We start from the raw sequence: 15,650 nt of genomic DNA, 5'->3' as shown, positions 1-15,650 counted from the left end.
CTAATGTCTCCGCCTTCAGATTTCCAGTGTTTTGGAAAGTCCATTTACCCCATTCATGTCTTGACTCAGAGGTAACATCATTTTAATGCAGAGTCTGGTCTGAAGGTAAACATCACAAATCAATTCCCACAAAATTTTAATTTCCAAAATGTAGTTTCCATCACTCTAAATCAATATTTTATTCTTTTGTTTTGAAGTCTCTGCTTAAAGAAGAAACTGCTTCCTATATTTTTAAAGGTGGAGGTCTGAAATGGACACACTTCTAAGTTACAACTACGTTTTTGGTTCCTAAAGAAGCCAGACTAATTTGAAAGCACTCCATACAAAATATGGAATTCAATGCAATTTTTGTCAGAGTGTGTCATATATTATCACAAAATAGTTGTATATTTAAATTTTTTGTTATGGGAACAGGAAAGAATCATTAATTTGGCTTGCTTGGAGAAACCATAATTTATAATGATCAGAATCATCATCTTTATCACTGAAATATTTATTGAATGTTTATAACCCTATTATGTGGGTACTATTACAATGGTCATTTTCCAGATTAAAAAAAAGTTCTGAGCAATTTATTTTAGGATCTGCCTCTCTCCTGATAACAACACCTAGAAATTTTACACAGGGCAACTAAAAATAGGAGAAAAAAGTGAGCAAGGGATTGCCAAGCAGCCTGGGATCATCTGCTGACATGCAAAAACTCAATATTTGGTTTAAACAGTGGCAGCAGAATGAGGGAAAAAAGTCTTTGACCCTCACAAACTGGAGCATTAGATTGAAACTTCCTTGGGCATCCAGGGTCATAAAAGAAGGAGTGGAAAGAAGAATGTCCATCCCAAGCCTCTTCTTGGGCTGGAGAAAAAAAAATAGAAGTCTCACAGATAATTTATAATTATAAGAAACCATATTCGTTTATTGCTGTCATAAATTTCCATGAACCTAGTGGCTTAAAACAACATAGATTTATTCTTAGAGTGTTCTGGAGGTCAGAAGTCCAAAATGGGTCTTATGAAGCTAAAACCAAAGTAAGAGCAGGAGTGGAATCCTTCTGGAGGCTGCAGGGGAGCACCCGCTCCTTGCGCCTCTGAGCTTCCAGAGGCTGCTGCTCACTGCTTCCTCCATCTTAAAGGCCAGCTGTGAAGCTTCTCTTCTCTCTAGCCTCCTGCCTCTCTCTTAGTAGGTTACATCAGGCCCACATGGATCATCTAGGATTCTCTCCCCACTTCAAGATCCTTACCTCAATCACATCTGCCAGATCACTTGTTTTATGTAAAGTGGCATAGTCACAGGTTGTAGATGTCTTTGTGGACCATCATTCAGCCAGCACAATGACCCTTGAATTGAGTCTGGGGGTTGAATTTAGACTGGTCCAGGGAACAGTCTAAATCAATCAGGGAATCAGGAACTTGAACTGATAGCAGACATAAATCATCTCTGGGAGAACACACCTTCAAAATAGTTTTTAAGAAAATGAGGGGAGACTTTCAAAAGCTATAGCAAAGTGTTTTTCAATGTGACAATAGGATGCACTGAAATAAATCGTTCATACATGAAAATTTAATTTATAACAAATCTAGCATTTCATGTCACTGGTTAAAAGAAAAACACTGTGTGCTTGAATAATTAGAATTGTTATTTCCTCACACAATGCATAGAAATCAACTCCAGGTATATTAAAGACATAATTGTGTAAAGCATACGCTAAAATGTCAAAGACAAATACAAGAGAATGTCTTGATGTCCTTAAGCTAGTGAACAATTTCTAAATCAAGATTAAATATATATATACATAAGGGTCAAATATTGATAAATTGGTGTGGTAGTTCATATTTTCCTGGTGATCACAACAATATCCCCATTCCACATGCTCTTCTCATAATGTGACCTGGACACTCCATCCACTGAGATGAGGTCTATGACCTCTCTCTCTGAAAAAGGGGAGGGATTTTGTGACTTTTTTGATCAAAGGCTATAGCAGAATTAACACAATAAAATTCCAAGGCTAGCTCATTAAAGGCAATGCAGTTTCCATATTGATTGCTGATGCCTTGAACTGCCAAAGAAGAAGCTCAACTGTCTCATGTTGTTACACTGTGAAGAAACCTGAAGAAGACCCTACAAAGGCATCACACAGGGGAATTCTGAGCCTACATGAAAAGAGAAATGCCCAGTTAGCTTCCCACTCTCCCAAATCTAGCTGCCATCCCACTGCAACCACACAAGAGACCCTGAGTCAGAAACACTCAGCTGAGCCCTTCCCTAATTATGACCCAAAGAAACCACGTGCTATATAAGGTTAACTGTTATTGTTTTAAGCTACTGAGTGATGGGGTACTCTTTACACAGCACTAAAAACTGGAAAAATCTGGCTATATTAACACTGAAAAACTTCATTCATCAAAGATACCCTAAAGAATGGAAAGAACCCACAGATTACAAGATGATACTTGGAACCATACACCCAACAAAACACTGCATGCAGTGCATGCAAAGAACTTCTTCAATAAATTAAGAAAGTAAAGCAATCAAATAGACAAATGAGCAAATGATATGATCAGCCAACTCAGGTGAGCAGTACCAACTGAATGGCAAGTACCTTCTGAAGAGCTGCCTAATTTATCCAGTAAATAGGAAAATATAATAAAAATCAAAATGTTACCACTTTAAAAAACTTTGAAGTCCAACAATAATAAAAACTAGCAGAATATGGAGACTGGGGGACTTTCCTATACAACTGGTGGGTAGGTAAATTGATGTGATTGGTTTAGAGAATTAAAGTTGCGCACACATACCATATGACTCAAATTCCACTCCTATGTATAAATCCTAGACAATTTCACCCACTTATACGGTAGGAAGTGCATATGAAAATATTCATAGCAATATTGTTTTCAACAAAAACATAAACCTAACAATCATAATGTCCAATGCAGGAAAGTCTGTAATAAATTAGAGCATATTCATAAAAAGAATTGATATATCACAAAGAAAATAGGTGAACTAGAGCTATGTGCTTCACCATGGATGTGTCTCACAAATACATTGAACAAAAGATGTAAGTTGAATATATATATGATGTACTTCATATGAAATTTCTGATGCATAAACTGATACTGATACACATAATTATGTGTAAAAGTATCAATAAGTGTGTAAGAAAGAAACACCAAATTCAGGATAATGTTACCTCTGGGTAGGCGATAGGTGGGGTGATCAGAGAAGGCTATAGGAGACTCCAGTGTTATCAATATTTTATTGTAAGTAGTAGTACATTTGTTAATATCTGTTACATTTTTCTTTAGACTTTTGTGTGTCTTAAACATTGTATAGTAAGTGATATTTTCAAGGCTATAAGCAAAACAAGACATAGAGAAAGGTTAGCATTGAAAATGATGCTCAGGAATAGAAGATTGCCTACCTGGAGGGCTTACATCCATCCATGGAGATCCAGACTTAGCCACCAAGAAACACACAGACAGGGGACGACTTGGTAGTAAATGGACAAAATGGAGGAGATGACTGCTTTCCTGGCTCTTACTGCAGATTTCTTCCAGGCTGACATCCTCTGGCAACATTTGAAGCAAAGTTGGCTGTCACTCTCTTTAGAAGGTTAAACTCGAGTCAAGTTTCAACTGCAACCTGCTGCCTCCAATCATCTAAGTTAAAGTCCCACCCAGAAGATTCCAGAAAGGTGATCATTTTCTATGTGATTCTTATACACAGGATCCACAAAGTCACAAACTTCACAAGTACTTTTCATATGATCTCCCATTTTTGTTTCATGAGAAATGAAAAAAAAAGAGAAAGCAAATCCTGCTGTCTGGGACCTAGTGTGACACTTGCAACTAGGCTTCAGTGTCGTTTGAAGCTAGCCTGGCATTCATTCAAGCTAGGCCATGTTATTCTCCCATTGGACATAAACAATCTCATAGAACACCAATAACAGATGTGTTCACTGACTCCATGATGATAAACTGAAACAAATCATAAATTTTCCTAAGCACAGAAAAACACAAAATCACCATGCAACCCACAAAAGACCAAGCATTCTCCTCTCCTGGCAAATACGAGTGATCATTTTTTACCAATTACAGCAATATCCTTGCTTTGTTCTGCCCTTCCTATAGATAAGATTGAGATGACCTATCAATTGTTCTGCTTTTTGACAGTACCCAATATAGAGCAATCCTTCACTTGCTTAGATCTTGCAAAAATCACCTAACCAAAGCCCAAATCTTATAATAGTATCTGACACCCTCTAACTGACAGATCCCCCAGTTCCTTCTGATGTGTGTTTTCTCTCACTGCAATGAGTAATAAACCTAACTTCTTCAGCTACAGGTATGTTTCTGGTGATTTTTGGCAGAGGACGTTGACCTTGACTATCACCTATCTATAAGGGAAGTCAGTTACAACTGACCTGTTGGAGAGAAATCATATTTCTCAAGCTGTTCAAAAGTTATGCCTGCCACTTTGTGATATAAAGAAGTTGATAGGGACCTGAAATACTGAACATTGCCCCATATCAAAGGTGTAAGCAATAATCTCTAGTTTCATGTAATTTTCTTTTTGATCATGAGTATAAACATGTAATTGTTTCTGTTTGCTTTTAGTTTTCATCTGAGCAGAATTCAAGAACTAATTTTTTATGTGGCAGGGTGGGAGAGAATGATGTGACCTGTGAACATCCCACAGCCATGAACAGCATGTAGACAGGCATCCAAACCCAACACTGTCTAAATCTAGAGTCCACAATTTGTGACTGTGCCATCTTCCAGATGATTAGTAAGTGTGGTAGAGAAAAGGGAGGGAGAACCAGAAAATGGCACATGTGAAAATATGCAGAAGAGACAGTCTATTTGGGTTCATGGCATGGCAAGTATTGAACTGGCAAGAGGAATCTTGGTGGACTGAGGGCACATGGGAGAGGAATGATCTGGGAATTTTAGGCAGGGTTGCATTTGTTAGGTAATAGTTTTGGACTACAATTTTGTAGCTAACAAGCATTTTAAGCCATGGGTGGAGACCAAGGGGTGAGATGATCAGGGCTGTTTTAAAATGGTAACTGAACAAAACAAAAGGTGTATTAAAGAGAATGAAGAATTGATAGCCTATGGAAAGCCCATTCTATGAAATGTTTTGAAATTAGCACCAAATGAAGGAGATTATTCTTTGTATAAATCTCTCCACATACAGGTGAGACAGCTTTGCTATTATTTCAACACCCATGGGTCTTAAATAACCATAGTAAACCTTTCGTAGTTCAGGGAGTTTTAATGTAGCTCAGTTAAATTATGAGTTCTAATTAGGGTTTAATTAGAAATAGAAAGCAACTAATTATGACATGGCTTCCTATAGCTGTTGCAAATCTCCATCTGCATCTTTAAGATTTTTCAAAACCCTCTATGTGTTGAATTAAGGAAGAAAGTGATTCTTAATATATTCTTCAAAACCCGTGGGTTGCATGAATCATCACTAGGAAATATTGGAGAGAAACATCATAGGAGAGCCTCTGAATTTGTATTTATGCTTCCCTTCCCAAGCCCTATTTGAAGCCTGCACCCAGAAGCCCAAGGTGATGGGTAATAGATTTAACCTTGATTAAACTTAACACTAATCAAATGATAGCAACTGAAAAGAATGGAATTTTGAGCTGTGTCTCAGCTCAACAGGGAAGAGCATTGGTAAAGGTTTTGACAGATGAGCTACAAGAGGGTGAAGCTGGCATATACATCAGTAACTAAGCACCTGGAGGCAGTCTCTCTTAGCAGAAGACACAGCAATCAGAACAAGGGCTGCAGTGTAGCCTCCTGAATGCTTGATTTATATATGCTGCCCAACATAAATTGTTTCTGTACTTAATTAGTTATATCAGAAGCATCCACATTGTCTCTGGAAGAATGAAATTCTTCATAGCAATACAAGAAAAACAGCAAATGTTGAGATTTTTTTACTTATAAATTTTACCTATTAGAAGCAACAGTTCTGAATGCTGAACTTTCAAATTATAAGAAATAGGCTTTGCTGAAAGAAGAAAAGTCTCTTGAGAATCAAAGAGAAAGCTCTGAAAGGGAGGGCCCTAGGTTGGAAAGACTGCCTGGACTCAGTGAGGGTGGCCTGGACTGGGAGAGATGGGATGAGCCTGGAAGAGATTCACTAAGCCACAGAGACAGTGGCCTTATGGGGAGAGGCATATGAGAGAAATGTTAAATGCTTAGGAAAAAATGTTATATTATGCATCTATTTGTGCATTTTTATTATGCATAGAATATGGTCATTAAGAAGTTTGTGTGTTGAATTCTGCTATTTTATGTACTTGAAAATACATCACATGCTGTGTCAATTGAATGTACAAAGTACATGTTTTAGCAGAACATGCCAGAGTCATGATGTTATTTACAAAGACACAGAGGAGCTAAGGCAGAAGGTCTGTTTTGGATTCAGCCCTAAGAGTCACCTGAGCAACCAATTCAGTTGGCATTTGGTCCTGTGTGCAGAGATTGCCTTTCACTTAAGGAAGCCGGATCCCTTAAGGGCATTTCTCAAAATACTTCTGCACTAAATTTAAGACAACATTGTCACTGAGAGGCAGAAGAGACTCTTCCAGCTTGCCCTTCCTACCCTCACTTATGTGGCACTCCTACTCATGCTGATGACATTAAAGTGAGCTTTGAGGATAAGGACATAAAAACAGAAGAAAAAGTAATATCATAAGAGATTGACAGATCACTCAAAGGGAACCCCAAGACTGTATGCCAGGATCATGTTGGACACAACGGTCTGTCACTACCCCTCTGGCTTGGTCACACCAGGACAAATAAAAGTGTATTTGTAAGTGCACTGCATTCCCTTGTCTGTTGCCTTTGCATGGAAAGAAATAAAGAACTGTGGTCGTATATCATCATCTATCATCATCACAAATTTCTTTTTAAAAGGACATTTTAACACACACCAAAAAGAAATAAAAGGTAATCCTTTAAATTTAGCTTTGCCCACCTTCTGCCTCTCAGTGACAATGTTGTCTTATATTTAGTGCAGAAGTATTTTGAGAAATGCCCTTAAGGGATCCGGCTTCCTTAAGTGAAAGGCAAGAATCGGCAGGAGGTGAAGTTGACCTACAGTGGTGCACAGCTGAACCTTGTTCAGTCCTACAGGGAGCACTAGACCTGGAAACAGACCTTCAGAACTATCCCAGATTGAACATTGGGGCTGAGCCTGTGTGTCCTGCCTCGATCATCGTACACCACAGGCCGTCTCAAGGGGGTGTAACTTTGGGTGGGGCAGTTCCCTCCAGCTGAGGGCAATTTCAGTGAAGGGCATAGCCGTGATCCACTGGAAGCCCATATTTCCAGCACAGGGGTATAAGTATGTCAGCCAAGAATCTCAATACATGTTACAAGCTTCCACATGAAGCACGATCAGTATTTGCTTCCAAGTATTAAAATTAGAAACCACTGTCGAGCCAACTTTCAATTCTCTCATTTGTAAAGACTCAATGAATGCAGGAAATGTCTCCCATGATTACTCCACCAGCCTACTAGCTTTCATTTACCAAGTGTAGTCCTTGACCATGAATTACCAGGGAACTCTGAGTCTACCTGGAACGTGATGGATGACCACACTGGGGATTAAAAGAGAACAACCTACATCTGTTTGGATAGCTAGTAAATCCTGAGACCATGAAAGGATTAGAGGAATGGGATATTTCTTGCTTAATTTTCTTTTCCCTAGGATTTCATGTGCAAATAAAAGTAAGCCACTTCTGATATAAGGTGAGCCCAGACAACTGTCACACATGATCTGGACATGAGTTCCAGATGGACACCCTGCAAATCACAGAAGCAGGAATCCAGCAGTGGTGGTATGTGCTGATGGGCACATCTTTCCTGTCTTGCATCCTTTTCATTGTTGATTTAAAAAAAAATCAATATGCTGACCTCCAGTGGTTACTGAGAAAGCAATGGCTTTCTCCAGTTCATCCAAACTAAACCTTTCAGTGGGATAGACAGACAACACAAAGAATGGAAAAGGCTTCCATAAGAAAAAAGTGTAATTTGGGAGGAAAGTTAAAAATATAATTTTTGAATATATACTTTAAAATATAAAATATTTAAACAATACGGATATATATGTATGCATACATATATATGTATATACATGACTTTAACCTTGTAACATTTTCTTAATCTGTTTTTTCTTTAGTGTTGTCTTTTAGGGCCTGTGATATCTTCTGCTGATGAAATGTTCATCTAAAGTTTAGAAATTATTTCCAGTTCACATTTTTTCCCCTCTGGTTTCAGACTAACTCAGTACTTATAATTAAAAGTAGTATATATGGACTGATGCCACTTTCCTTAAATTGCTTGCTATTGATCTAGTCATCTTTCTCTCTGAGCACATCTAGAGAGAGAAAACTTGAGTGGTGTTCACCAGTTGTTAATGACAGAGTCTTCTGTGTTGGAATTTAATGTAATTTTTACTTGCCTCCTATTTTTTCTATTGCTTGCAATGTTTTAAATAAACATAAATTGTTTTTACAAAACAGTAAGCTAAATGGACCTTACAACTTAAGAAGAAAATAGAGGAAGAGGAATGTGAGCTTCTTCAAACCTTATTTCTTCATGAGCAGGTCATCTTTTTATGCCCATTTAATCACTTCATCCTCAAGGTGATGAGGTGAAAACCCTAGACAGAGGTAGTCCTGTCTTTGATCCAAGAGAACATCTGAAAATTGGGATAGTTGGAAACATGGTACCATGAGGTAGGGCTCTTTTTATTTTGTTTAATTTATAGTCTTAATTTGTATATCTCCTCAAAATAAACCTCCTGGAGGGAATATAAAATATGGATGGGAAAACAGTGATTCAAATGAGCCCCCTACCGAGGTCACCCTGGAAGCCACAGATTAATGACCTCATGCAAAGGAGGAACAAATTTTAATTTCATAAATAGGATAAGGGTTAATTTCCTTAATGTTTCTTGCTCTGCTTTTGGAATTTAGGTTTTTTTAATTACAAAAAAAAAATTCTAGGAAAATGGGGGAAAATATGCACAAGGAAGAAGAAAGCTCACAATTTCATCTCCCAGAGGCAACTATCCATTAGTGTTTAAGTTTAATTCAGGGTATTTTTTTTCCTAAGCATTTTTGTTAGTACTTGACATCAAGCTGAATAAGAAATTGTTATATTGTTTTTGTTGTATAACATGATATATTGAAGTTTCTTAGGAACGTAACTTTTTTATTATACAGATAATATATGACCATTGTAGAAAAAGTTGCAAAATATAAATAAAATCAATAAAAATCACCTTGCCACTTAGATATAAAAGTTCTTGTTATATATACTTACAAAGTTTTTTAAAAGGGTAAAATTATATAAAACCTTTTGAGTAGTTTCTTATTTAACAACAGATCGTAAACATCCTAGATACCTCTAACTTTTTGCTATTATAAAGAACCAAAATTAAAATGTTTGAAGGTATATCCTTGTTTATGTTTAATATTTGTCCAATTATTTCCTCAGGAGAAATGTGTAGAGTTGAAATTGCTGAGTCAAACAACATTTTTAAGACTATTTATTTCCAAAACTTTTGAAAAGTTGTATAAATGCATAGTTTTACTGGAAGTACCTAAGAATGTCCATTTCATAAGCCTTTAGCAATTTTGTATCATTACTAAGTTTAGCTGTCTAGTCCAGTAGGAAAAATGGATCATTTCTCATTGTCTTAATTTGTATGCCTCTGGTTGCTATCAAGGATAAAGAATTTCATAGAATACTGACTACAGTTTTCTTCTATTTCTGACATTAATCTATTTACATGCTTATGTTGTTACTAATTTATATTATTTTTAAGTATTTATAATATTACACCTTTGTAATGTTTTAAAAATGCATTTATAGGTATTTATTTTATAACTGAATTGGCTAATATTAGAGAGTAAAGTTAAATAATAATTGATGATGATAGAACCTTTGCTCTTACCCTGGTTTTAATGAGAATAAACCTAATCTGATCATTAAGCATGCCTATTAATTTGAGATTGAGACAATAAAAGTCAATCAGTAAAATAAGATTAGAAGAAAATTAAATTTATTTTAAAAATCAGGATCTGTTTCAAATTTTATCAAATGTCTTTTTTAGCATCTATCAATATATTTTTTCTCTTTTTCATTTATTTATAATACAAATGGCATTTAGTTATTTTTCCTACATTGAACCTCTTTGCATTCTTGCAATTCACTCTGCTTGGCATTGAATGTTTGAATCTGTTCCATCTGTTCTCTTCTCATTTTCAAAAATGCCAGCTGTGCACATTAGATTGTCTTTATTTACCTTTTGTATCTTTTATTAAATACCTTTATTCTTTAGTGTTACTAGTCTTATATGATTCCCCAAGCCATCCACCCTATCCATGCTAGAGTTTTCATTACTTTTCTAGTCTTTGTTGCTTTCGTTCTGTAATGTCTCAGGTTTCACTTCCTTTTCTGAGCTTTTCCAACTTGTTTTTCTGATTATTCTGTTATCATATAATCTCCCTGAGTTTTTGTTTTTAGAATTTATATTATCTGTAATTTTTGTAAGAATATAGAGAGCTATTAAACTGAACCTCTCCTATGTTTCTTTGGGTAATTCATTTTACAGTGTATAATGTTGATTTCCTTTTAAGACTTTTATCCATCTTTGAATGATTCATCTGCCAGATTCTAGATGAAGAACATTGTGTGATGAAAGGGGATATGAACTGGCAGTATACAGCCTACCACTGGTTATCTCCTTTACCTTCTCACTAAACCTTTTAGTGTCTTAGGGAAAAAATGGTGGAGTTGGGAGTGGGGAAGTGCAGAGGACTAGTTAAAAACACAGGCTCTCAAGTCACCCACTGGACTCCAGTCCTAATGCTGCGCCACCTACTAGTTCAAGGTAAAAGAACTAGTGTTTTTAATTATCTGTATTTTTGTTTTGTCATCTGTAAGACGGGGGTAGTAATAACTCCTTTATGAAAATTAAAGAGGACAGTATTTAACCTAGAGCAATTTCTACCACATACTAATTGGTATTTGTATAAAGGGCAACATTATTATTAGCCTTTATTGCCTTGTGAACTTTCTGTTGCAATCTGCACCCACTACCATCCTTTCCTTGGGTCACTCTACCTTACTCCAGGCACCTACCTCAATTAGGAGGGCTGGTTAGAGACCATAGAAATGACTTGTAAGATGTGTTGTTCAGTTGTACTTCCTCAACTTTTTGTGGCTTTGAAGTAAATCTCCATAGGGACATCCCACATCTCCCACAACTATCCCATTCCTCCAACTGTAGTCAGAAACTCAGTGGATTTCCCTTTTTAGGACTAACTTTAAGTCTGTATCTTGCAGAAGGTCAAGAGCACCTCTCAGCTCTCAGCAAACTCTCTCTTTGCAGTAGAGAGATCACATATTTGGCCAATTCTTTGTGGTTTAAAATTGTAGTAAACACCATTTCTTTTTATCATTGTAGATGGTAAGTTCCTTTTTTCTTGCTGTTTCTGGTTTGTTTTAAGAAAAGGAGGGGAACAAATATCTTAACTTGAAGATTTCTCCTGGAAATCTAGAATAGTTTCAATAGCTTAAGAATGGTCTGAAAGAATTCACCTGTAAAGTGCTCCTAATCAATAGTGAATCCATAACAAATCATAAAATCCAGCATGGTCATTATATCAATGATTTGCATTTCCTACTTAAGATGTTTTATTATTTGATATTTTTCAAAATCTATTTCACTGAGATTTTCTATTATTTTTCTGTTTTTTTAAATTGCTCTAATGTTTCCTTTTATAAAGAGGGAGAAAAAAGAAGTTACATCCTCTTGTTTTAAATACTATGTATGTGGGGTTTCTGTCCTCATTTGCATTGACAGGATTTTGGCTATTTATTGGTCTTTCCAAAAGCCTATACGTGGTTTTACTTATTTTTCTGGTTTTATCCTTAAGTCCATCTCCTATTGTCCTTAGCTTAATTTTTAATTTTTTCTAGATTCTTGAATACCTGGCTTATTTTTATTATTTATTGTTAATAGTAAACCGTTTGTATAATAGTGAATCATTCTGCTCTGAATATAGCCTGGTGATGCTACATCATTTACATATTTTAATGACAATGAAATATTCCATGATTTGAAAAAAATTACAAACATGTTTAACTATTCTCATTGTTTGTAGATTAGTTCCATTTTTTGAGTCATTTTAAATATATTTTTTATAATCACTTTTCAGTAATTATAAATACCTTATAATTTTTATTAACAATACTACTTTTTTGGATGTAGTAACAATACATATTATAAAAACTTGAATATTTCATAAAAGCTAAAATAACTCTCCACTAAAGAATGTAGAATATAATTCTTAAATGTTCCTCAGCCCTTTATGAAGTTAAGTGTTTATTTTCAGAACACTCTGATTTTTTTTTATTAAAGAATCATTGATGTACGATCTTATGAAGGTTTCACATGAGCAACATTGTGGTTTCAACATTCACCCATATTATCAAGTCCTCCCCACCCCATTGCAGTCACTGTCCATCAGCATAGTAAGATGCTATGCAGTCATTATTTGTCTTCTTTGTGCTATACTGTCTTCCCCGTGACCTACCTGTATTGTGTGTGCTAGTTATAATGTCTCTTAGTCCCCTTCTCCCTCCTTCCCCACCCCCTTCTCTTTGGTAACCACTAGTCCCTTCTCAGAGTCTGTGAGTCTGCTGCTCTTTTGTTCCTTCAGTTTTGCTTTGTTTTCATACTCCACAAATGAGTGAAATCATTTGGTATTTGTCTTTCTCCACCTGGCTCATTTCACTGAGCATAATACCCTCTAGCTCCATCCATGTTGTTGCAAATGGTAGGATTTCTTTTGTTTTTATGGCTTAATATTATCCCATCGTGTATATGTACCACACTTTCTTTATTCATTCATCTACTGATAGACACTTAGGTTGTTTCTATATCTTTGCTGTTGTAAATAGTGCTGCAATAAAATAGGGCTGCATATGTCTTTTTGAATCTGAGATCTTGTTTTCTTCAGGTAAATTCCTAGGAGTGGAATTCCTGGGTCAAACAGTATTTCTATTTTTAGTTTTTTGAGGAACCTCCATATTGCTTTCCACAATGGTTGAACTAATTTACATTCCCACCAGCGGTGTAGGAGGATTTCCCTTTCTCAGCATTCTCACCAGCATTTGTTATTTCTTGTCTTTTGGATGTTGGCCATCCTAACTGGTGAGATCACTGTGATGTTTTAATTAACTGCCAAAGAAAAATATCACCATCTGCTAAGCATCAGTGACCCATGACACTAATTATGGTGAATGACATAGTCAAGCAGGGGCAACATGAATGCTTTTCTTTGTTCATTGCCCTGTGATGGTCTTGGGTTTCATTTCAGACAAAAAAATCTGTCACCTTTGCAAATCATGTTAATTTTACTGGTAAGATAGTGAAAGATATACTTGACATCAGGTATCATTATAGGCAAAGAATTTAATATTTTCCACAAAACTCTGTGGGAAAGGTGGCAAAATGGTTCAGAGAAGGCTGAACAAAGAGCCATGAGAGATATCCAGTGTCACCTGGGAGAAAACTGAGATCTTCCAGGAAGAGTGCTAGGAACTTTGCATATGCTTATCAATACCCAATCCTGTGATTTATCAAAGGGCTCCACATGGATGACCAAAAACAAGTATGCTTGAAATTCATTTTGACTCTATGCAAATTGTCCTGTACTAATGGCTAGTGTTGAAAATATCATCAAGCTTAGTGTTAGGTACTATGCTAAATTCCATACATGCAAAATCTCATTTCATTTTCAAGATAACACTATATGGTTTTGTCAATACGATGGGCTGAATTAATAACTACTCCCACTACAATTGCTTAGGAATTCTGAATAAAATGAAACTAAAGCATTTTTAAATACATTATTGAGGTAACTAGAAAAAAATAAAAGCCCTGGGCATCAGGAACTAAAAGTGGAAAACACATAAATTGACCAGGGATTAGCATGAGTGGTGTGCAGGAGGGTACAGAGCCCAGCAGGTCTCTAATTGCTAAGAGCTCAGGTCCTGAAGTCCATGTAAGGAGATCAGACTTGTGTGACAACAGGAATTGGAATGTAAACAGCAAAATAAAGCCAAGCCTCTCAAATTGCTTTGCCTTCAAGAAATGGGGATCTAGATAAAATCTGCCTGCCATCTCTGGGAGAGAGCAATCTTTTCACCATCTTGGTTTCTGGGTGAGTAAAAAATTTCCTTCATTCAAAACCACAAGCCTACATATTCTGGGGTTTGGAGTTCAACTTGTGTGTCCATGAATGAGAATCCAAGCTGAAACCACTGAGATATATGGCAAAAGGAAATGAAAAACTGCTCAGAACCAATTCTGTGTAAAATTCCAAAGAAGGTAAAAATAACATAGAAGAGGTTCCTAACCAAAAATTGCAAAGCATGCTAGAAAATAAGCAGCAAAGTAAGATTATTATTTGTCATTTGTAGGGTCTTTATTAATCTGAACAAGCTTAGAAAATAACACTTTAAATGCCAAATGAGATAAGAGAATAGAAATTATAAGGAATAAGGAACCATAAAAAATAAATGACATTTAGAAAAAATAGAACTTCTGGAAATGAAAAATACGTTGATATTTAAAATCCAGTTAATGGATTGAAAAAAAAATCAAATTCAATGTAGTCAAGGGGAGAATAAATTAACAAAGAGAGAGCTGAGGATATAACCCAAGATATCACTGAGTGATAAAGCAATATAATTGTAAGAAATGTTGAAAGATATGGAGAACAGAAGACAGTGTCCAACAAATGTCTGTTAGGAGTATTAAGAAATGAGAATAAGGAGAGCAATATTCAAAGAGTTAATACCTGTGGAACTTCAAATTATTATTTACCAATTCATGTATAAAAGACATGGAATCTCTGATTCAATAAACACCAGCAGTCCTGGACAAAATAAAACAGTCTACACCTACACTCATCATAGAGAAGTAGCAGGATGCCAAAGCAAAGAAATAAACTAATAGAGCTCTCAATAGCAAAATAGAGACCAGAAAAAAGAAATGCTGAAATTGAGGTGCCAAGAGGTCAAGGATGCTTCATAGGACTGGTAACCAGTAGTAGTAGAGTCAGGACTTAAATAAGGTGGTTTGATTCCAAAGCCCATATTCTTCCTATATAATATCCTAGACAGTTGTCTTTATCTTTATAAAAAGAAAAAAAAGTCTCTCAAAATAAAAGTAAAAAAATAATCAGGAACTTAAATTCTTTAGAAACAGAAAAACCATGTGCGTGTCTTTTAGCAAATGTGAAATCGATCTAACTAATATTAATGATTACAAAAAGTCAAAAGTAGGATTTTGAAGACTCTTCATGTGGTAGTACAGATTTCCACAATGGGTCCAAGTAAGCTATATTTAGACATACCTGAAGGTGAAACATTCTTAATAATGTCATCCAAATGGAAGAAGGGGAATGAGTTTTAATGGATAAAAATGTTTCCAATTTTTAATCAGGCATGCCATATGTAGTAAATGGAGAAATCTTAATCAAAGGATCTCACTTTCCCACATCATCCCTGAAGCATATGATCTTGAATATAAATGAGCTAGGCAAC

This window comes from Manis pentadactyla, chromosome 8 (assembly GCF_030020395.1).
Source record: "Manis pentadactyla isolate mManPen7 chromosome 8, mManPen7.hap1, whole genome shotgun sequence".
NCBI lineage: Eukaryota > Metazoa > Chordata > Mammalia > Pholidota > Manidae > Manis > Manis pentadactyla.
Note: the sequence above shows the minus strand (reverse complement) of the source record.